The 25486-nt window shown below is 41.0% G+C and overlaps 1 protein-coding gene across 5 annotated transcripts in view; it reads right to left on the reverse strand.

Annotated features, from left to right (window-relative positions):
- RHBDD1 (rhomboid domain containing 1) overlaps positions 1-24684 on the reverse strand; it is a 119276-nt gene extending 94592 nt beyond the window's left edge. For all 5 annotated transcript variants that reach the window (XM_081813492.1, XM_081813489.1, XM_081813491.1 and 2 more), the window contains exon 1: positions 24554-24684. The gene's annotated coding sequence lies outside the window, so the exon portion shown is untranslated. The remainder of the gene's footprint in view (positions 1-24553) is intronic.
- Positions 24685-25486: the final 802 nt, after the last annotated feature.

Here is a 25486-nt window from a genome sequence, read left to right on the forward strand (position 1 = left end):
ACACGTCTGGAACGAAGCAGATGCTAAATATACAGTGGCTACACTTTTCAATACTCTAAGGTAATCTCACCTATGTGAAAAAGCTTTGCAAATGGTAGCATCCTAATAAGGCTCAAAGGTACTCCCCCCATCCTCTTCCCATATGCATTCTAAGAAATGACCAAGAAAAAATTACACATTAATGTATGTATGCGTTTGTGTACATCCCCGTTATTAGCACAATCCAAGTTTTTTTTTTATTGCTATGGGCTTATTATTATAGCTCTGTAGCATTCTCAGGAACTAGAGAACTTAATAAAATCTCAACTGAAGAGCTCCCAGGCTATTTTAGAGAAATAGTCTATATTTTTCACATTGACATTCAAGTCGATTTTCAAATCTCCAATTACTCTTTTTGCAACATTCCCTAAATAATTTTAATATCAAACCTCAATACCTATAATAGGAGCAATGGAAAAATCTGGCCTTGATCATTAAGTAATCAGCTTACAAGAAATCGCAAAATGAACCCTTCAATCTCAGTATAAATAGTGTCCTATGATGCCAGGCTATGCACAGCACAGAATCAAAACTAATTAGGTCTTTGCTTAAGAAAAATGACCCCCCTCCACCGCGATGGGAATCATTAGTGATGAGCAGTATAAACAAAAAGATAGTGGAACTTCCTCAATAGTATTTCACACTGCACCCAGGCTCGTTTTGCACTTGCTTGACTTCTGCCCAAATCCAGTGGTTCCTTTCCCTGAGCATCCCTCTCACCACCACCTTCGGCTGGTGAAGGCCCCTGCCTCCCTGGGACCCTGTGCTCTCCTGCAGCGCCACACACCCCCTCTCCCCCCAGCAATCCCCCTTCCTCTGCTTTTCCTTCTGCCTCTATTCTTGCTCTCTTCAACACACACTCATGCAATTCTACTCTCGTGGCTTCTAAAATTCGTTTTGTCATTTGGATCCCCAAATTTCTATTTTGCACCCTTGATTTCTCAGTAGGTTGCAGGGGCATAATCTTATTGGAAGAATACAGCCTGTCTGATCTCTTGGTTTCCGAAAACTGAATTACCCCCACCTTCTCACAAAATGTCTACTTAGCCATTCCTTAGGTCACTCATCTGTTTAATAAATATCAAGTGCCAAGCACATGCCGGTCTCCATGCCAGACAGCAGAGGTATCACAAAGAACAGAAACCCTCACTATCTCAGCCCCTAAATGACCCATTTCTATTTGCTGAAAAAAATAAAAATATTGGCTATAGAAAATCAAAGGATGAATAAAATGATGTGGTTCACGTTCCCAACAAATGTATACTCAATGGGAAGGCAGACAGAACCATAGCCAATTTGAGAAGTGCAGAATATATTTTGGGCTCCACGATTACAAATAAAGGCCACTAGAGTACCAGTGTGGATAGAATGTAAGTCTGGGGTGTTCAGTAGCACAAATAAATGGGCATATTTCATACCAACTCTATGGCCCACTTTCCTTCCAAATAAGCTATCAAGTCAGCCTTCAAAAGTGAGGGATGCAGCCTCTAACAGGGTCACAGAAAATCCATGTGGTCCATGCGAAGGTCACATCTGTAACTTGACCCTGTGGGCCCAGCAGGCAGGGTTCTAAGAATACCAAAGAGAAGAGATCACAATAAGCCAGCACTGACTGTAAATGAATGTTGTTTTGTTCTGCTCATCAAATATATAAAAACGTTCAGACTGCTGAGCTGTAAGAGAGACCACAGAGGCATGATCGGTTATAGCAACTCATCTATAAGCTGGAAACCAGTTCAGCCTGTTTGGTTTGGGAAGTGATTTATTTATTCTAACTTGTACCCGGACCATAAAGCAGTTACCACAGCCCAAGGAAGAGCAGGCTAGTCTCTGCACTCCCCCAGCTCATAAACCCATCCTTCCCTCACGTTCAACCTGCCTCAAGCTGAACGCTGGACCCATCCCTTCCAATTCTGTTCCTCCTCTGTGTTCAGCATCTCAGGATACAGAATCTCCCGCTCCCCTGCTGTTCAAGTCAGGATGCAAACATCCCTGACCCGCCCTCTACCCTCATCGCCCTCCTATCCTCCCATCCCATCCACCACACTTCGTTAATTCGTCCACAGTTTCTGTCAATCTACTTCTTTCTAGCTCTTGAGACCTACTCCAATCTAGGCCACAGTCATACCTTGCCTGGATTATAACAAACTCCCTAACTGGATTCTCTGCTTATCCTCCTACAACCCACCAACCATTTTTCCACCACCGCCCAGAATAATCCCTGTAAAACTGAAGTTGGATTTCCCTGCAGTAAGCCTGCGATGGCCTATCATTACAGTTAGAATAAAGTCCAAACTCTTCACCATAACCACACACTTGTGACAACCACTACCCCGCCCACCTCTCTGGTCTCTGCCCCAGTCACGGTGCTCCCTCCACAAGGTGCTCCCAACACAGGAACTCCGGGATTGCAGCAGAAATGGCCAAGGGCAGAATCACTTCGTTTTGATTACCACTAATTACCCAGAGCCTAGTACAATGACTGGCATATAGTCAGTGCTTACAAGTTCTTTGCCCAAGGACTCAAAATGAGTATTTTTTAATATATCCACATTATACAATAAATAAGACTGACTGAAAAGACTACGATCTGTTCATCTTCTAAGTATTTTTCCTGCAATTGTAGCGACCTTCCCCATAGCACTATGCATACTATTCCATTTACATTTTAGTTCCAGAAGAATGTTTATAACATTTATCTCAACTTTACAGAAATAAACCTCTGATCCATGTAAAGTGTATTTAATAGGTTGTTTTGCCAGAACTATTTGATTAAAAAATGGCATTTTAATTATGTAGTAATACATACTAGATAGCACTGTATCAAAGTTGTGACAGAGAGAAATGGAAGACTTCTTGAAATATTGAAAGGAAAAATAGCCATATCTACTTTTAATAAGAAATTAAAAATTAAACAGGTATGTAATAAGAAAAGCTAAGTGGCTAAAACAAACAAAAGAAACTGAAATCGTAACTTGGGAAACCAATGTGTCTCAAAGGGGAGAGAAAGGAGTTTTATAAAAAGGGGAAAAAAATCTAATTACAGTGATTTTCAATTCTACGTACAAAGCACAAAATACTTCATCATTAGAATTTACTAGAGTGGTAAATGTCTCAATTTTCAGTTAAAATGCCCTATATCCCCAAAGGGGCATCTGATAATAACAGTGTTCATCCGTTCACCAGTTGATGGACATTTGGGTTGTCTCTGCTTCTTGACTTGAATGGATAATGCTGCTAGGAATATTCATGTATATATTTTTTTGGTAGGCACACGTTTTCAGTTCTCTTAGATACCTAGAAGTGGAATTGCTGGGTCATATGGTAACTCTATGTTTAACTCTTTGAGGAAATGCCAAACCATTTTCCAAATTTCGGCATCATTTTGTATTCCCTCCAGCGGTGTATGAGGATTCCAATGTCTCCACATCCTTAACACTGCTTGTTTTTATCCACCTTTTTCGTTTTAGCAAGCTGAGTAGGTGTGAAGTGGTACTGACTTAGACTTTCCTAATGACTAATGACATTGAGCAAACGCCTAAATTTTCATTGCTTAAAATATAATATAAACACGCATATTGATAGGTATGCAAAACCATACAGAGAAGCTCATGCCCTCTCTCTCCCCCTCTCTCTCTCTCTCTCTCTCTGAGAAACAGTTTAACAAGCTCAAGTCAAAAGAAAGCTTCAGAAAGAAAGATGGAACCACAAAGAAATTGTTGTGGTTCACCTGCCAGGATTTCAGCACTGCCATGCCCCTGGATGGGACATGTTAAGAGTGAATGTGAGTGTACCTCAGTAGCAGGGTCATAGGCTCAGGCCCACTCATTTGACGATAAATACTGTAAAATTTTGAAAGAAACAGAGGGTTAGTATGTTTTATTGCTTCAAACAAAGCAAAAATGCTATGGAAATAGCAGATCATGTTAAACATAAAAGCATCCTCTGCTTTTTAATTTATGAGAGCTGTGCAACAAATTAGCACATTGTAAATACTGCATTAATTTGGTCAAAATACACACAAAACACAATGCATTTTTTTTCTCTAAGAATGAACTCTCTCTGGGAATTCACTGGACTCAACCATTTCTTCTCACTCCCTAACTCTCTCAGGAATCCTATCATTCATGGCTTTTCTAATCCAAACACAAGTGTCTTCTTTACTTACTATAGGGCCAATAGATGGGAGCATTTTAGTCTGGCACAAAATGATAAAATTCTTTGTTCTTCCAATAAAATTTCTTGGAATACTTTTATTTGTCCTAAAAGGTAGTAGTAGCTTCCTTAGGTCCCGAGAGAACCCAATTAGAAAATGTACATTTCCAAAATATTTTTGAAAATAAGAAAATGGTACAGTGTCATATGTATTTGCATTTAGCAAAAAACAATAATTAACTAAACACTTGCAAAGTAATTTGTCTCCTCTTTTCAGATATATGAAATTTCAAAGTTTACGTAGCTCATAGGCAATATATGGTTGTTAAATGTAATACACAGTCATATGAGTAACATGTAAATTATGCTTTTAAAACTTAATAAATATTAAGTGTAACAGCGAATGGTATGGCTTCACATCACTACCCCATGTTCAATTTACCAGAATGCATCATCCACCTAGGCTGATTAGTAAATGGGGAGTCCTGGGGGTCCTGGGTGGAATCTTTGTCAGAGTACCATAATTGTTTAATGGCAAGTTGCACATAAATGACAAATTTCTTCTAGCCATCTGGATCTAAGTGGCTTCATGAACCACAATAATGTTAAGGTCAAAGAATCAAAGCAGGACTCTGTTTTCCTATTTCATATTAAAGGCAGAGAGATCCAAAGAAATGAAAACACTCAAGTGAATGAAAATTGACTTCATGAATAAAAAATGAAAACAGGAATCAAATTATATTAAGAAGGTAATGGGGATCTAGTCATGAACATTGTGACACTCTCAGTAATTGCATCCCACTCACGGAAATATCCACAACTTGGACTCTTCCAGAAGAAACTGGGAATTGAAAGCACTTTTCCCTTTTGAGGGCTTCTGAGACTTCAGAACCCATTCAATGGTTCTCCACCCTCATATGCTTCATCATTACAACCACATGAGAAATTGTCTTACATGGCTCGATATAACCATTAGGCTATCTCCCGAATGCCAACCGGCTAAATCGTTTTGACTTTAAGCTACCAGACATAGAGTTTTTAAGACACAAGACTTCCTCCTTCCTCTTTTCCCTCATCTACCATCTCTCCCAATGAAAACAAATGTAAGATTTTGCATACCTTAATAAGACACTGCCCAACTGTTGTTTAGAATAGCCTGCCTTGAGTATGAATATCAAGGCAGAATCCTTGACCTCTGAGGGGGATGGGATTTGAGACCACTAAAACAACATAAGAAGTAACAAAATGTTCCAGATAAGTAAGAAACCATTAATAAGGGCATATACCATGCAGTGACAGATTGCACCAAAAGTCAAACACTTATACTGGACACTCTTCCCCCAATCCACTTATATGATGCCTGACTAGATTTGCTGAAAATCCAATCTCATCGTATTATCCCCTGCCCCCAATCCATCTTGTTTCTCATGTATGACGGCATTCTCTACAACATCTTCATAAGACTGAAGAGTGTCGTAGTGAACAGCATGGACTCCGAAGCCTAAGGCCTGCAATCAAATTCTGACTCAACTGCTTGGAATTGTATGATCTTGGTCAAATTCTCAGTCAGCCTGTGCCTAAGTTTCCCCATTTATAAAATATATACTAAATAATAATAAGACTTGCCTCATAGAGTTGTTGATGAGTTAATACTTGTCATCCATGCAGGACTGTACCTGAAACCTAACAAGCACCCTACCAATGTTAGCAGATACTAAATTTTTACCCTCATACCTGATCAACTTGAAGCATTTCAGCCTAGGATTCAAAATCTTATAATATTTACATACTTCCACAATAATAACTAATATCTAACACATTTATTTATAGTTTTCAAAGTATTTATATCTAATTTGTTTCATATAATTCTCACAAATGTCTGAACACAAACTTAGTTCCATGTTATCCACTAGCTGGTCTACCCAGCACTTGCCAAGAAAATCACCTAACTGTCCAGGTACCTGTGTGAAGCATACTCTTTAGAGCTACCTATATGAGGAGCAGCTCAATGGAGCTTCTGCCCTTGAGACTTTCTGGGGATGTTCAAACTTCAGCCCTCGGCTTTCTCTGTCCAAGGTGCTTAGTTAGTGGCCATCTCCACAGATGGACAGTCAGGCTTGGGGCGCTCTCATCACCAGAGGTCGCCAAAGCAAATTTCCCACACATCTGATAGCTTGCATTTTAAGTCTGCCCATTCCAAACACAACTGCCCAATTTGATAGAAATCCTTTCAGCAGTTTTGGTGGGAAACCATGAGACAGAGAAAGAAATTCCATTTTTCTCGTATAGATAAACCAAGATGGTAGTGCTTATAAACTGGACTATTAGGACTCAAATCCAGCCCTTCCCACCAGGCGGAACTGCTTATCTAGTGCTCTCTCTCACTACTGTGACCCTTCCTATGAGAAGCTGTCCTAAAAGGTCTGCACGTCAACAGCATATACCAAATGTCTCCAAGGTCTGCAAGTGGTTAAATAAAAATCTTTGAAAATTCTAGGCTGTGATCTAGAGGCAGGCCAGAAAATAGTTCAAAGTTCTGCTTCATAACCAATATTTTTTAACTTAACTCACTACCCTAGGAACTCTGAAAATGCCAGCTACTTTTCTTTCACATAAACGCTTCTTGGAGGGTAAACTCAAGTTTGGGAGAACTTTTTAAAAGTACGAAAAGGGAATAAAACAATGTTTAATATTTAGTACAATCGCTACTTACATAGTGTAAAATTTTATTTGAACTAATTTAAATAATAATGAGGAAAAAGTGAATAAAAGTGTGAAGATTTCAATACTTAACCATTTAGCAAAGGGCTTCCTTTTATGAAAAGATCTCACCAAGAGCAATAAGGCAGAGCAATACATTTTAAGTTAGATATTGCTTTCAACAATGAGGGTCACTGAAATACAATGTCTCTTTAAAAAAAATTATTATAAGGAGACAATTATGTTTTTAACACTTCAAAAGAAGTAAAAGGCATCTTAAAGTAAAATTCCTAGAAAACAAACCAATGTGAAGAAATTCTGGGGCTTAAACCGTAAAGTTGCTGAGGGCAGAAGGGTATGTTAGCAAGATTGGAAAAAAAAATGGGTAAGACTTGCATAGTTCAGAAATATGGAGACAGTGTCCACTGGTGGAGAAAGTTAATCTTCATGATCATCCCCCCTTAAATTAACATAAATCTAATTAAAAACAGCATGCTTGCTATAAAACACAGCTTCAAGGCATCCCCTAGTTACTAGCTCCCAAACCTGCACCCCACTTCCAATCAGATTTCTACTTCTGAGACCCTTAGATACAGAAATTCTAGAGCCATCAGAATTTCTGGAGCCGCTGCATGCAGATATTTTAATAAAATTTATTTTATAAACACAAAAATAACTGAGGCAGAGCTAGGTGGTAGCTATGAAAAGAGTAGTTTCAATTAAAGATGGGAAAGTGTATTCAAATAATACAATCATCTACTCTGAGCCACAGAAATACATGCCCACTGCAATAAATGGAATCACCAAAAGAAACGGTCAGGTCAGGACCTGATAATCTGTTCTTTCCTGTGGATTCTTAACAATATTCAGGAAGTGATAAGATTCAGAGTGCTTAAGGCAAAGGCTCCATCAGCTTCACCTAAGAGGGAATATGGTGCAGTAGAAAGTACACAAGTTTAAAAAGAAGACATCAGCTTCCATCCCGGCCCCACCATTAAGAAAGAGGACAGAAAGGCCGAAGAAGTAAAAGATAAAACAAGAAAACACAGAAAGCCACCAACACTATCACAACAAAAACCAAGTTTTTCTACTTCACTAGGGACTGACTGAGGATGGGAAAAGGCTTCACCCAGGGCTGAAAGTGTTGGTGATCATGGATTATCTTGATGGGTTACTGGGTCTCTGTCCTGCCCTCACTGTCTACCAGAGCCCGGAGCTCCTCCACTGTCCCATCTGACTCAGTGATCTTGGTCAAGAGATAACTCTTGAAGTAGTACTTGGGCTGAGGCTGCAGAACTAGGCCAAGCCCTTCTAGGAACCAGAGAATCAAGATCATTATCTCCTCTGGCTCTATCATGGGGCCACATGTCATCAAACTTGTGAAAAAGTCTCTGCTTTGGGGAACAATGAGCTGGCTTCACATAAAGACAAAAGACTCAGGAAAGGAACTTCAGATTTAGGAAATGCTTTAAAATAGTTTCAGGAACAGTAACAACAGAAGAGCTTTGGGTGCCAATTTATTTACACAGAATAGAGGAAATTAAGATTCACCATACATTCCAAGGAACCAGGGATTTTGTCAAAGTGAAAGGAAAAGACAAAGCCTTGGTCATGCTGAGCAATATTCTGGGGATTCCCCCCAGCAATTTGAAAACTTCAGGTCAAAAGCATAATGAAGATTAAAAGGAACCAGAGAGGGGCGCCTGGGTGGCTCAGTTGTTTAAGCGACTGCCTTCAGCTCAGGTCATGATCTCAGGGTCCTGGGATCGAGCCCCACATCGGGCTCCCTGCTCGGCGGGAAGCCTGCTTCTCCCTCTCCCACTCCCCCTGCTTGTGTTCCCCCTCTCTCTGTCTCTCTCTCTGTCAAATAAATAAATAAAATCTTAAAAAATAAATAAATAAATAAATAAAAGGAACCAAGAAACTATTCTTGATGAGATAGCACTCTGTCCCCAACTTCTGCTAGCTGTCCTGGTTTTACTCAGCCTAGGTCTGCTCCTTGCTTTGGGGTTCTGAGTGTCCAAGAACACCAACCTCTGGAATGGGCCGTTTCTTCAGGCTGAGTTGGATCATCAAGCTGCTTTGTGGCACATAAAGCTCAGAAAGTATGAGTCTAGTCATAAGACTGATCTATCTTCCCCAAACACACGCATCAAACATGGAGACTGATATACAGATGGAGAAAGAGACACAGAGATGCACACACAGGGAGAAATCCATCCATCCGGCCTGGCAGAAGAAAGTTTAACTCCTTCTCAGCCGGGAAGAGGCTAAATTTTAACAAGGTCACCTATGCGATCAGTCAACAAACAACATACTGACCATCTACCATAGGCGAGGCAGAATTAGGCTCAGAGAAAGAAAAAGACAAAGTGCATACAACTGTTTCTTGTTTCAAACGAGGTAGGAAGTTGCTCTGGGGCGCCTGGGTGGTGCAGTCGGTTAGCACCCAACTCTTGGTTTTGGCTCAGGTCGGGATCTCGGGGTCATGGGATCAAGTGTCATGTCGGGCTCCACACTCAGCAGAGTCTGCTTGAGACTCTCTCTCCCTCTCCCTGCCTCCCCTCTCTAAAATAAATAAATCTTAAAAAAACAAAAGTTGCTCTGATTATTCCATGCACATAATGAGAGAAGCAACAGTGCTTCACCCCCACAGGGTGATAAAGGATGTAGATTTAGAGAAACACAAAATAGTTCTACAGAATTACCCTGCTTTTGCAGAACATGATTTTTTTTTTTTAAAGATTTTATTTATTTATTTGAGAGAGAGAATGAGAGAGAGCACATGAGAGGGGGGAGGGTCAGAGGGAGAAGCAGACTCCCTGCCGAGCAGGGAGCCCGATGCGGGACTCGATCCAGGGACTCCAGGATCATGACCTGAGCCGAAGGCAGTCGCTTAACCAACTGAGCCACCCAGGCGCCCTGCAGAACATGATTCTGTAGTAAGCAGGAGTCCTTCTATGCACACAGATACTTCTACTCCGTTACCGCTGCCCATTTGCTGGATGACTTTCAAACAATTTCAGTGGAATCGGGGAGGGCTGCTCAGAAAATCATACACAGACACAGGACCTCTTAAGTCACCTTGCCTTAGATTTCTCAGGGATAAGATCATCAGGAAAGGGGGGCAGTGTAAAGGTCCCCTCCGCTATAAACCTGCCCAGAATCGTGCACATGCATGTGCAAGACCAGGATGGTGGCCCCCGAGAAGGGCAGTCAGGCCTTGTTCCTCCCTGCACTTTCCTCTGGGAAAATCACCAACGTGCCAAAGTCTAGATAATGTGGGGGCCTTCTGATTTCATAAATCCAACCCCAGCAACCACTAAAAGGAAGAACCTCTTTGTGCAGCTTTGTAATGGCAGAACAAGAGACCCTCCCCTTAGGCCCCTGTAATTATTAAACTTAAAACACTGAGTACTTGACCTTATTTTCTATTACTCTTCTGTGCCTACTTTCCCGATCAGGTCATGCTTGTCTCTAGGTCTTTGCTCAGCAAAAGCGGTGGTTACGAGGGCTGCCTTAGATCAGATCACCCAGCTGTTCTGTTTATTAGCTATGTTAGTTACCCTGAGCAAACTAGCTCATCAATCCAAGCCTTGGTTTCCCCATCTGTAAAAGGGGTTGCTATGAGGATTTAATTAGCACACTCTTGATGATTACAGCAGTTTGTTTTGGTATTATTATACATTGTTTGGGCTTCACCAAGAAGCAGACGCTAAGACAAGGGTCTCTGTGCAAGTAATTTATTTTGGAGATGACACACTCGGGATTTATGGTAATTTATTTAGAAGCCAACTGACTAGTGGAGGAGTGGGAAAGCAAAACAGGGAAGGCAAAACAGCCAAAACTGTGTGCATTATCAAGCAAGCCGTCATGATGGGTGCCTGGGGCTTAATTTCACTGGGAAATCTGGGAGCTAGTCTAGATATGCCCCAGTGCTATTACCCAAAGGGCTGAGGGTCTGCCTTAAGTCCCTGTCACTTGTGGCTTGCCACAGCAGGCAAAGCAAGTGACAGGGGCCAGAGAAAGCACTCAGGCAAAGAACTGCAGGTCTTGGAGGCTAGAAGTCTGTCAGAATGCATGAAGGGCATGTGGGCAGGGCCCTGCTGGCATCACTCCCGGACCCAGGACACATTCCCCCGCCCCCCCATTCCCCCCAACCCATTCAATTCCTCCTCAGTCGCAGAGCCCAGCTCTCATCCAGGCTGCTCACTGACAGGCTCCCTGACCAAGCACTCACGTCCCACACTGCTCTCAGAATGGATGGCCCACCACTGTCAATAGGATGTCACCAGAACCTATCACCATTTTCTCTGAAAACTATGTTTTCAGTGTGTCTTGGGGATTGAGAGCACACGCTCCACAGTCCGAATTGGTCCCACAGACTGGCGTTAGCATTAAGTGCTGTGAGAACTTATGCAAGTCACCTAAACTAAGCCTCAGCTTCCTGCTACGTAAAACAGGGTTGTAAGTACAATAGCTAAACATGATCCTAGGATTCTTGTAAATATTAAATGACTGAAAACATCAAAGTGCTTAAAATAATGTCAAGCACACAGTAAACACTCAATAAATCTTAGCTATTGTTTTAATGACTTAAAACAGAAATACTCATTTTCTACTGATTGATAGTTTTTCTAAAATACAGGTCTAAAAGAAAAGTCAAATCACTGGCTACAATTACACACACATATTACTAGTTCATCTTTGGTAGTACTGCTCTCAAACCTGACATGTGTGCTATTATCTGATAAAGTTAATTCACAGATCTGGACCCACAGATGAAGGCCGTACCAATGGCCCAGCCCATATCACAAACCTAAACCGTAGTCAGTCTATACTTACAAGAAAGGCCTCACTGTCAAGGAAATCTAAACACTAATACCAATCCTCCATTTTTGGTTTTAGGTAGCTCATCTTACTCTAGAAAACAGGACCTGCCAGCCTCATAAGGAAATCCCTCACCCCCTAGCCAACCATACCCTGTTTCCACATTGCCTCTTCTAATATCCTATACCATTCTCTCTTGCCCAAAATCCCCAGGGAAGAGTGATCCACTGCTTGTTGAGTATTATATCCCCTGCCCCCAAATCCATGGATTGTTTTCCTTTGGATAAAGATACCAAACTCATTACTAAATTGTCTTAGTTTTGTTATTTCACGTGTCTCATTCAGTCCTCTAAACTTTATTAAACAGGTATTATTATTATTTCCCCATTTTATAGACGAGCAGAAATTTTAACCACAATAAAATCTAGCTCCAGAGTCCCTGTTTTTCAAATGAAGTTATGCGTCAGGTTTGTCTCTGCAGAAAAGTTGAGTGTTTTTAACTCTCAAAGTAGCCTACACTTAGGCTCCAGAAAGTCACTGAAATTACCACTTAAATGGTCCTACTAGTTACTACCTTCAGTGGACCCAGATCCAGGTAAGCTAATCGCAGGGTAGCAGAATATGCCACCAATATATGTCACTTGGCATAAACATTTTTTCTGAGCTGAAGGCAACTGAGAAGAAGCAGATATAAGTAAAGGTCCTTGCCCTCTCATTTACCTAACAGCAGGACATGAATTTATAGGTGTTCCCGTCCCTATCTACCAGGAAGGACAAAAGTTAATCACTAGGGACAAGCTTTGATCTGCCACCTGTGGAATCTACATAACAAACTTTACTAACTAGTCTGTATCTTCCATTAGTTCCCCCACATATATGCCTCCTATAGAAACTCAAAGTCCTTTTAGTCTTGTCACTTCTCCAAAAAAGTACTATTCTTTTGTTAAGATGCTATATAAGCCCAAGTTCTAACCATCCCTTTGTGTTATTCATCTCTGTGTACCCCCAAATGCTAATAAAGTTGTTTTTCTTTTGTTGATCTGTGTTTTGTCAGTCAGGTTTACAGGGCTCCAACTGGAGAACCCAGGAGCATAGAAGGGAACAGAAATTTTTCCTCCCCTACACAAATTTGTGTATGATTCTCGATATAAGCCTCTTCAGATTTGGGAGTGAGTTTGCCTATGTCCTCAGTTCTCTGATGTATCTAAGAAGTCTTGATTTTCAGGTTGTTCAGCCTTTGTCCTGTTGTGAGGACCAGGGTAACAACTTCTAAACTCTACACATGTCAGAGCTGAAACAGGAAGTCACCCCACTGTCTTTTAATAAGAGATATGATACTTTAACCACCAAAAAAATTAGGAAGGGCATAACCTCAGCCTGAAGAATAGTCTTTCCCAAGAAAGGGCAGTTGGTGACTTCCACTAAACATGTCAAAATGTATATGTATTTTGAAAATATTTCAAACACAGAAAATCTTACTACAGAAAACTTTTACTCTATCAAATCTAATTGTTTTCTTGATACAAGTCAATTTGTAGATCTATATTTAAGAGAGTAGTACAAAGTAACATTCAAATACCCCACCTCTTTTGGTTAATTATCACAGTCAGAGCCAAAAGAAACAAGAAAAAAATCAATTTAAGAATCAAGTTAAAAACAAAAAAGTAACAATAACCCAAATGTCATTTTTTCTCATTTTGGAATATACATGCTATACAAACAGAGAAGCTGAGGAACAAAAGCCTCCATGCCTTCTCTTTCTCCCACCAGGGCCAGGCACCTTGCTGGGAAGGCCTCTGGAAAGGTGGGTCGGGGGGAGGGGCAGTGAAATGCACCCTGCTTGGCATTCTTTCACACACACACACCCGCAGTCCTATCCTACAAAGTAAGGTTTAATCTGAGAATGAAGTCATGTAGAAGCAAAAATATCTTTTCTACCTTTTAAAAATTGCTGGAATAAAGGATCACTATCCCAACTTATAGCCCTGTGTTTTACCAAATCTCCAAAAGCTGCATGGTCACATCATGTCACTTTGCCTTTGAAGAATGACTCTTATAGAAATGCACCTTCGTATTATTTGAAGCCTTGACATCGATCTCCCCCAAGGGACTGCCACATAGGAATCAACTTCACATTATACAATCAAACTTACTATTCCTTGTGCAAAATCCCATCAGAGCTAGAAAAAACTTAATTTCTCCTAATAAATGGATATGCTTTCTTCTGCTAAGAACCACTTAGCCATTTGGTTGTTTATCCCCCCTTTACTTGTGTCTTGTGTCATTTCTAAACCCAACACTTTTTGGAAATAGGCAAATGTACAAATATGTGCCAATTATAGAAATGTTAAGTCAATCCAATTCAGAGAATACCTTAATGAAGCTTCCTCGCCTGCACCAGGCTTTGAAAGATAAAAGGAGGGAAGATATTTCTAAGAAAGGAAACAGCATGCATGTGCTGTGACCATAAATGCTTGAACTGTATTAGAGAAGTGTAAGTTAACTAGTCTGGTCAGTTCTGCTATAGTGCTTGTTTTGTAACAAGCAAATTTGTTCAAATGCAATTAATATATCAGGGAACAACTGAAGCATAATGCAAATTTCCCATTTGATTATGTGTGATTTCATCTGCAAAAAGCATTAGATGAAAGCAGAACACTGCACCCAGCTGAAGCAAACTACAAAGAAATTCACCAAATGCACATACTCACACACCTCAAACATCTACCAGCTACCTAAGTTCGGAGAGTATTTTAGGAGTTACACCCATTCACATCTGCAATTACAACTTACCTCCCAATTCCAGATAATCCTTACTCTACCACTTGACAATAATTCATAAGTTGCAATCCCCTGACAACCACTTTCACTTGCACAGTTCAGGATTTTTGGAAAGCAACATGCCGTATTTATTGTAGTATTTTTGTATGTCTTAACCACTTAACATGTGTAACTGTGCTACCATTTTATTTTTTTTTTAAATGTACCACTGACAAAGTTTTTTTTTTTTTAAAGATTTTATTTATTTGAGAAAGAGAGAATGAGAGAGAGAGAGCATGGGTGGGGGGAGGGTCAGAGGGAGAAGCAGACTCCTCGCTGAGCAAGGAGCCCGATGCGGGACTCGATCCTGGGACTCCAGGATCATGACCTGAGCCGAAGGCAGTCGCTTAACCAACTGAGCCACCCAGGCGCCCAGCCACTGACAAAGTTTTGTGAGTGTTTTGCTCCTGCCACCATCTGCACCATAAACTCTGTGGTTTTACTGCATGATTTTGCACAGCATGGTGATTTCAGGAATGCCTATGTCTCATCGTAGCAGAGCTGCTATAACGCTAGTGTAAAGTGTATGGGAGGCAGGATGGCTAACTTAAGAACTGCTGCTTGTCAGTCATTATTACCACACTTCACTCCATGTTTCACTCCTACAATCCTATCTTTTAACCAAACTCACCGAAGCTAGAGGCTCCCATCACTCAAAGATTTAGAATACTATGTGCCCTGACCTTTCTCAGACAAATTAGAGTAAGAGGGGACAAACTCTCTCTCTCAACCTATCAAATATGCCCTTACCTTTCCCCTTTATGTCTTCTCTACCAAAAGTTGTTTTACCTTCCTACACGTGGAATTTAAAATCAAGATTCCTTTAATTTTGGCAGTTGTTTACTTGACCACATTTCCTTAATGTGCCAATGTTTATCTCTGATTATAATTACTCAAGGACATAGACCACACTTGTGTTTGGCCAGATGCTTTTCGTCAGAGAAATCAGTATAATATATAGTTTGAGTGTACCAATTTCAGCAAAGAGGGAAGAGTAAAACTAAGAACGCAAGATCAGATGCTCTGACAATACACGCAGCTCAGTGAAAAAAACTGCATTTACATGCATTGTGCATGTTTCACTTCTAGACAGCATACAAGGTCAAACCACTAACTGTCAGTTACAATAAGCTTCCAAACTTCTGGTCAATTACCTGGTTAATAACAAAAGACAAGGCTGTGACATCATTACAGGTATAATTAATTTACACACATCAGCTTCCAGTTAATCAAATACATCTTTTAAAACCATTTAATTATTTTTCACCTAGAAAGCAACACTCAGCTTTGTTAAATGAAAAGCAATCTTGCTGAGCTCAACATGAAAGGCTGTCAGGCTACTCTAAGAAGACACAAAGGACAAAAGGCTTCACAGGGCATATTGCTGCAATGAAGGAACATTCACAGCAAACACAAGCTCAAGGTGATGGCTAATAACAACACATCTGAACAGTTTCCGAACATAAAGAAGTTGTCAGGAAACAGGGTAAACAGATAGGCTTTGGGAAGAGAAATGTCCCAATGCTTTTTGTCAAAAAGATATATGGGGGCAGCAATATTAACGTATGCAGCATAGGACAGTAGTTAAGGGCATGGTCTTTGCTAAAAATTCTACAATATGCCTTAGAAATTTGTTTGCCAGTTTCTCACCTGCAAAAGGACATGAGGCAGGTTCGTTTGGTTTTGCAAGGATTAAATAAGATTACATATATAAAATTGTAAGTTGGGAAATAATAGTGTTTTTATCCATGTAAACAAATAAACTAAAATAAGACTGAAGATTAAAGATTCTAAATAGCTTTAAAGTATTTTTACAACTTAGTAACCAATTATCATTTTTCTGGGCTTTCTGTGATCCATTATTTTTAAACTGCATATGATTCAAGTATACATACATTTTAAAAACAATATGATGGGGTATGTGGAAGGTATATGAAAGCAGAAATCATTTTTTAATTAAAATAAATTTTATAATAAAGTCTCAAACCAGAGTTTATGTCAACATTATCTGATAATTTGAGAATTTAATGAGCCTCCATTTTAGGATTAAAAAAATCTCTAGGTCAGATGACAAAGTTTTTATTTTTTTCCACCTTTTTAAAGTGTTACAGTCTTAACAGAAATGATTAGATTATCTTTATACAGGTAAAAATGAAACTACTGGATTTTGTATATAATCTTGACTTTTGCTCCATGGTGAGGTGAATTAGTGTCAACTCCAATTCTGATCCATCAGCACTTATGATTTCCAGTATCAATCATAAGCCGGTTCCTTCTCTCAGACTACACGTCTTAGTGTAATGAGGGCTCATTAAAGTTCTCCGACTGACAGCCATTCAGACGTAGGCCCTTAACCAGGAGACACACGTGGAGCAGCAATGCCAGCAACCACCATCACTCCCTTCAGGAGGATTCGAGCAATTCCATGCTCACCTTTGCTCCACACCAGATTTTTTCGTTTATCTGCCTAAAGTCAATGAAAAAAATGATAGCCATCCCCCCACTTAATCTCTGTGTAAGAACTGTTAGTGAATTATGTATGTGACCGAAATCCTCCCAGCACAAGAACTAGTCAAGAGGGAGATGAACATGGCTGACTTCAGAGATGCTGTTCATGTTCCCACAAAGCACACAGGACGTCCATTAATCACTGGGTGGTGGGGGCAGTTTGGAGTTTTGGCCTGCCCAGCAGCAACAATACCTCATTCTTGCAGGAACAGGAAGCTGCCTCCCACCCTCACTGGATATGGTCCTGGGAGGGACCAACAATCAAAGGTGCCCTTTCCCACACTGACTCAAGGGTGATAGTGACCAGAGCTGACATAATAACTCTCTCCCTGGAATCTAAAACTTGTGCAGAGACACTAAGACCAACAACATCTGGAGTGGACAGAGCTTTAAACTTAAAGTACTGTCCAAGTCCACCAAGTCTACCCAACCCTTGAGAGCTCACCTAGCTATTACCCTTTACCAAGGCTTGGTTGTTTGGTTTTCTGTCTATTCCCTGAGCTTATCCACAGACTTCCAGTAAATCTCTTGTTCTTGAATAAGCTATCCCGATACCACAGTTAACCTACTTTCCTTTGTTTTCAAAACGCTACCCAAACCACTACACTTGCAAAGGGCTGGCAAGCAGATTCTAGTCTATTTCAAGCATTACTAACTCTCATTGTCTCCTGGTACAGCACTCTAGCTCATGGCAGAACCAAAACATGCTGTGTATATAAGTGGTAGCAAAGGTCTGCTATGGCCATGCTATCACGAGAGAAAGAAGAGTGCACCCAGCTAAGGATGGGAGCACAAGAGCCAACTTCTGCATAAATAAGGCAAAGTCCTCTTAAAGCCATAAACTAAGTGTCTAAACTTGGACACTGGATGAAAAATGTAATCACAGAAGGAAAAATGTATGATCTAAAATTTGTCTTTTGTTTATACAAGGTTTTTAAAAGAATACATCTAATTACTGATTTTCAAAACATACTCCTTGCCTTTGTTCTTCATTGAAAATAAGATTACTCTCTACATTTAATAAAATGTTGTCACTTGAACACTTCTGACTAGACTTTGAGACAATGAATCATTTAGATTCACCTACAAAAAAAAAAAAGGAAAGGAAAGAAGGAGGAAAGAAATTGAGTAAGAGGTTCCTTCAACCTGATAGCCTTCTTAAAGGCTATTAAGAAAGATCATGGAGAGGTGCCTGAGTGGCTCAGTCATTAAGCATCTGCCTTTGGCTCAGGTCATGGTTCCAGGGTCCTGGGATAGAGCCCCGCATCGGGCTCCCTGCTCAGTGGGAAGCCTGCTTCCCCCTCTCCCACTCGCCCTGCTTGTGTTCTGTCTCTCTCTGTCAGATAAATAAAATCTTTAAAAAAAAAGAAAGATCATGGAATTATCCTGCATGCTTTTCTGTGGGTTTACCCCTTTGTTCCACCATCCTGTAATTCATCACATTTCTCTAATTATAAGCCCCGGAGAAGAAAATCAATGAATGTGAAACTATAGCAGTAAAAGCATTAAGCAGATAATTTTATATCTCACTGTCTGTATTCTTTCATTTAATAAAAAGGAATGCCTATGAAGGGAGAGGTACTGTCTTTTCAGGCAACCACAGCCTAGAAGCCTAGAGAGCAGAAATACAAACAGAGACATTATGGTGTGATAACGAAAACAGGAATGCATATAAAGGTGCACGGAATGTTTAGACAATAGCAAAAATAAGTTTTAAGGTTTTGTATGGGGTGTGGGATAAAGAATGAAAATACTGAGCAGCCATTATCTTGTGGGCAATGCAGAAGGAGATGAAATGATCCGTGAAACTCATAATCAAAAGCAGGAGAGTAATCTCACAAAAATAAAAGGATTTAAGTCATCACTTGGTGGACATAATAGCTATAAGCTAAAAATTTGGAAAGCCAAAAGGTCCGTTATTAATACAAAATTAACATACCTTGAAAGAAACGAGTAAATCTTGAATACTTTGGTAGAAAGGAAGGGACTAGGTGGGAAGTATGCACAATATTTATTCCTACATTGGTTCCAACTTAGAATCAAACTGATTCATTACAACCACATGACTGCAAATTGCTAGTATTTGTAACATAAAAAAATGTAGCAAAGTTCCTTTCAGTGTTGCCCAAGAGAATCCCTCAAGGGAAAAAAAAAAATCCAAAATTACAAGTAGCTGCCAACACACACAGACCCTACACAGACACATACACACTCCCCTATATATTATTTATAAGGTTGAAGTCATTGTAATATGTATTAAATTTCATTCATAACTATCCTGATATTGTGACTTTGGATTAAAAATGCATAAGCAAGTTTACACCATGCAGAAACAGCTGTTGGTATAATGAGAACATTCCTGGAGCTGAAGCCAGATTTGGGGTCAAATATGGATGCCATCGTTTACTAGTATGTGGCCTTAGGCAAATCATATAATCAATCCTGCTGAGCTTCTGCTTCTTTATCCATAGATGAGAAAAATTCTACTTACTTACTGGAGTCATTGTGAAGAATAAATGAAATAGCATATTATGTGAAAGCACGTAGCACACTCCCAAAGTTTGTTTTCCAATCTCCCTTCCTCTCCATAAAGTAATGAGCCTTTCCCCCCATGGAACTAGACTTTATTGCTTTATAATTGTGATGTGCATGTAACAATGTCCAAGAAACTAGATGGTAAAATAACACCAACAAGCAAACCTGAACGCACACATTGTTAGCTGACTATCATCTAGATCCCAAAGGGCTCTTACATGGCTCTTCTGCACTATCTATTGCTTCCCAGAAATTTGACACATTTTATTCTCTGAATACAGCCAAAATTATCCCACAGGCTTTGAACTATGGCCATCATGACGCTGCACCGAGCAGCAGGCTGACTGAAAGTGACTCCCCCACCCCCACACTCCAGCTGTCACCAGGAAACCCTGCTCAATGTGTGAAAAAAGACAAATGTGATATTACTACTACCCCTATTAATAACAACCTTACAAATACTTAGCGTTTGAGATTATTTTTCTTATGAAAGCTCACTATTAACTAAAAATTAACTCTTTAAGAAAAACCCTTTACCATACAAATTGCAAACCAGCTGCTTTCATACAACAAAAAAACAGAGGGACAATAAACACAGGTAATGTATTTCCACTGACCTCTTGTTTCTTTTTCCTTGAGTCATCTGTAATGCTAAACAATATCCAGTTAAAATATTAAATAGCTTTAACAGTGATACAGCTGTCACGGCTTAGAGGGATCAAAAAAAAAACAGATGATTTCTCAGAAAGCATTCATAGAACTCCTCTTTTTTGTAAAAAATGGGTCATACTGAAGACTGGATTTTTTCCTTTCCTTTTTTTTTTTTTTAAATAACCACTCACTCCTCTGCATGAGAAGTTACACATACATTTGACATTGCCGAAAATCCTGGGAATTGTCTTCAGAACAAGTTTGTGAATCCCACTCACAATAATTCTTAATGCCATGACTTTTTAGATATAACTGTCTCTTGACGATTTCTATCCCACAGATGAAGAGTTTCATACCCAGTGCCCTGGACTCCAGGGTTCTGGGGACATGCCCTGGAGTATCACTGCAAAAAGTTCAAGATGAGCACCAGCAAGCAGAACTGTGCCCTTCAACCTCTCTTAAAGCCTCTCAGCTCCTGAGCTTTTTGGGTAAGATTCTGCTAAAAAGGGTTCCCTGCTTAAAAAAAAAATCTAAGGACCACTGCTTATGTGACTAGACCTAAAGCATAAAAGGAAATCTATCTTCTTAAAGCATCATTTCTATCTTTTAAATGGCTTTTATTTATCTTTTAAATGGTTTTTTAAAAGAATGTTTAGGAGCGCGTGGGTGGCTCAGTCAGTTAAGTGTCTGACTCTTGAGCTGTTCAGGTCATGATCTCCTGATTGTGAAATCCAGCTGTGTTGGGCTCCCTACTCAGCATGGAGTCTCCTGGATTCTCTCTCCCTCTCCCTCTGCCCCTCCCCCAGTCGCTCGTGCTTTCTCTCTCAAATAAATAAACAAAATCGTAAAAATAAATTTAAAAAAAATGTTTAGGGGCACCTGGGTGGCACAGTTGGTTGAGCATCCGACTCTTGGTTTTGGCTCAGGTCGTGATCTCAGGGTCATGAGATGGAGCCCAGCATCAGGCTCCACACCCAGCATGGAGACTGCTTGAGATTCTCCCCTCTCCTGCTTATGCTCTCTTTCTCTCTAAAATAAATAAATCTTTTTTTTAAAGGATGTTTATATATACATGCACCCATGTAACTTTACATAAATGTACAGATTATTTATCCCCATCTCCATATTATAATACATTGCCAAGTAAACAAAATTATGACCTGGTATGACTCCTTTCAAGTATTTTCCATGCTCATATATATAATATATATACATAAAAACACAGGAGATAATTTTTTTTTTTTAAATGGAAGATAAATGCACAGTGCATATATTCAGTGAGGTTCCACCTCCTGGAACATAGTGTCCCCCCTATAGTGGACTGTCCTGGTTAACTAACTGAAGATACTTAAATATTAATCATCCCCTGACCTTGACCTTCCAATAAACACCCAAAACAATTTTATGGAATTTGTTCTGTTACAGTGATAAAACTGAAGATAGTGTTTTTCTACCAGGTTTTAGAGTTTCAATTTTTTCCATGGGTTTGCTTTCTCTCAACGTGAAAGCTTTGACTCTCCGGGATTTTAGCATTTAAAAAGAAAAGCAGTGCAGTTAGGTAATAACAAAATTACCTCATTTATAAAAATAGTATGAGGAAATGAATGAGGTAAAGTTAGGTTTGGGGTGATAACTACCTTTTTTCCCCCTGTCCAACTGCAGCATTTATTGGGTCTCTCTGCCTTCACATGGTAGACATGCTTTGCACTTTCAGTTAATTCAATGTCCTGAGATAGGCACACACCATGACTCCTACTCTACAAAAGAGAGAATTAGGCCGAGAGGATGTTAATCTGTTTAACGAACTCAGTAAGTAGTAGAGGCAGGGTTCAAAACAAGGTCTGACCAAAACCACTGCCATAGATCTGCCTCTTTAACACAGAGAACAAGAAAATTGTTTAGGGCCTTTGAAAAATGAATGTTTCATGATGGGACAGTGTTAATTTAGTGGTAGTATTAACAAATTTATTCACAGAAGCAGATATCCAAAGTGACTCATGTTTATCCAAAAACTCTCACCCACAGTATCTAAGAGCCATGGTGTGGCTCAGGAACAGTGTGCTCTAATCAAAGTGACATGTTGTTTAGCCATGGTGTGGCACTGATCCTTCTCAAAATTGAATGAGTCTAGGTTTTATGGCAACTGCTTCAAATCCAAAATACCACCCCCCCCCAACACTGGCAAAGGGAAGGGAAAAGTTGTAAGTAAACACTGCAACTGAAAATCCGAAAAAAAAACTGCAGGTGAAGGGGCACAGCTAACTTAGCTCCTGTGATGCTTCCAGGAAACAGGGGTATAGGGAGTAGTTACCATGAGGCCTCCTCCACTTCCTGGATCTACATGACACATGGGAAAGAAAGATAAGGGTTCAGCCTAGGCTTCTGCATGCAAGTCATTAACACCCCTCAGCTCTATGGCTAAGGCTTATCTCTGGTTATCCACCCAACTTGTTTACCAAGTTCTGGATCAAGAGAAGGTATAATTAAGCTGAAAAGACCAAAAGGCCAAAGAATTAAAAGCTACTCTTTAACACAATTACTTATCTCATTCTTAAAAATACTACAGTTCCAGGAGGGGCGCCTGGGTGGCTCAGTCCTTAAGCATATGCCTTTGGCTCAGGTCATGATGCCAGGGTCCTGGAATCGAGCCCCGCATCGGGCTCTCTGCTCTGCGGGAAGCCTGCTTCTCCCTCTCCCACTCCCCCTGCTTGTGTTCCCTCTCTCACTGTCTCTCTCTCTGTCAAATAAATAAATAAAATCTTTAAAAAAAAAAAAAAAATACTACAGTTCCAGGGGCCCTGGCTGGCTCAGTCGGTAGAGCCTGCAACTCTTGATCTTCGGTGGTGAGTTCAAGACCCACATTGGGCATGGGGCATATTTTAAAAACCAACCAACCAACCTGTAAAAAAAAAAAAAAATACTGCAGCCCCAATAGCACTGGTATTAGAACATACTGCTATAACTTTCAACAGAATATCCTGCATCCAACAATCTTGACTATATAGACTATAATTAGAATCCAGAAATAAACAAATAAAATGCCCTCTAAGCCATGGTCATAATATTCAGGAACTTCAACTCACACTGAACACCATGAAAATCCTTTCAGCACAATCTAAGTAGTTAACTTTATGCAGTTCTAACAAGCTATTAAATAACATCTCATCTTTGAGTGTTTTCTTACATGTGTTAGTGTTAAACTTATCTTCCCTGCTTTTTCACACTGAATATTTACAGCCCTACGAAGAAACCTTTAACTGATCCCAAGGTCTTACACCTAGGAAAGGCTTCACCTGGTTTCACATTCCATTCTGTGACTTCTCCTCTTTATCACGACAGCAATATTCACATTAGCACCCACGTGCAGTGGATTAACTGCAAATCTTGTTAAAATAGATTTCTGGTTAAGTCTGGGATAAGACCCCAAAATTTGCATCTCCAAGTTCCGAGGTGATGCTGATGCTAGTAGTCCTGGGACGATTAGGAGTGTATTGTTATTCTTCTTTGTAAAATTACTTGCTTCCCCAAGCTGCCATGTGAGCAGCAAATTATAAGTCTTTAAATTTATACTTTATTGGAGCTGGCAAAAAAAAAAAAAAGCGACATAAATGTGAGACATTAGACTTTTAAGACTAAAAGCAGCAAAATCCAGCTGCCTCTGAGTGTCCTGCAAAAAGACCTACACAACTCGATGCTGAATCATGACAATGCAGAAATTCCTTCTAATAGCAATCCTGAGTCTTCAGAAGTTTATGCACAGTTTGGAAAAATGAAGCATGTGATCCATTTTTGGACAGGCTTTTTAAGGTGTGACTAGAAAAAGGGTTAAATCCAAATGCGGATTTCCTATCCCCTATTAAGAGAAATACCACTAGTTAGTTAGGATTGTGTTTGCCACACACTTGTTCATAGAAACAAAGTTACCCCTCCGGCGCCTGAAACTGCAAGTTGTTGCTGATGCAACGTCACTTTCAACTTCCCGCTTTCCGAAGGAATCTTTTAAAACTCCCACAGAGCCAACCCCATCCTCCCAGCACGTAGTTCCCGGGGCGGTCAGCCCCAAGAAGAGGCCGCTGTGCAGACGATGGGACCCCAGGGCAACTCGCTGCGGGAAGCACCCACCGGGCTCCCGGACTTGACCAGGGTGCCCAGAATGCGGAAGCGCGCCACCAGCCCGGCCCCCAGCCCGGCCCCGGAAGTGCCGACTGGCGCCCCGCAACCCCTCAGCGCTCCGCGCCACGGCCCTGGGAAAAGGGCGAGAGACACTCCGCAGAACAGACGACGCATGGGGTGCCAAACAGACGCGGAAACTCACGCTCTCTACGGCCCGCCTGCGTCCCCACGTCTTCGCGCGCATGTGCGTCATCTCGCACGGGCGCCAGATACCCAACGCTCCTGGTCCCCGGGGCCTGCGGGGCGGGGAGAAGAGAGCGAGGGCGACGCGGCTCGCTCAGCATGGCTGGCAGGGCGGGGGTTGGAGGGGGACGTAAAGCAAGAGGGCCAGTCTCCTTCCGCGCATGCTCAGTTGCGCGCTCGCGCTCTTTCCCCGCCCCACCCCCCCGCGTGCTATGGCGGTTCCTCGGGGCAGGTTACGAGGGTCCCGCGGAAGAAGGTTCACCACAGACAGCCGTGTGGGGGCCTTGTACCCTCGACTCCTCCCCCTGGCTCCGAGTGACACGAGGATAATATTCCTTCCTGCCATAAATAACTGGTGATCGCCTCCTCACACGTGAAGCAAAGGAGCGACCTGCTTTCCAGGGACTGGACGTGGGGACAAGCGGCGAGTGGGCCCGGTGGCGGCTGAGGAACTGGCTCATCCCTGCCGTGAAGTCCTGCTTCTGCGTGGCGGAGTCGGACACTGGCTGTGAAGTGCTGGTGGGAGAGACAGAAGCTCCCACCTTCGTGGCTTAGCCGCAGACAGCAGGAGAGCGGCCGTCTGGTTGGCCGAGCCCCCAGTTAGAAAGTTGGCCACCCAAACAAGGTCATGGGCATGCTGCTCACTCCCCAAAGCTTAGGTTGGAGCCGGCATTTATTAGTCTGTTTGCCCATTTAAAGGCTTCGGGTGTGAAGTATTTCGATGGAAGTATCCTTTGATGCTCTTTTAATTAGGGGTTCTGCTTCTACTGTGGAACGAGTTTATGTTTAGTTGTAGGAGTCAGGTTAAGTTAAATGCAGTAATGCTGTTATTTATTTCCTGCAATATGGAGAAGCTATCATACTGGCTGGTATGGAATTTTCTCATAACTAG

Source organism: Leptonychotes weddellii, chromosome 3 (genome assembly GCF_054177405.1).
Source record: "Leptonychotes weddellii isolate Sample4059 chromosome 3, ASM5417740v2, whole genome shotgun sequence".
Taxonomy (NCBI): Eukaryota; Metazoa; Chordata; class Mammalia; order Carnivora; family Phocidae; genus Leptonychotes; species Leptonychotes weddellii.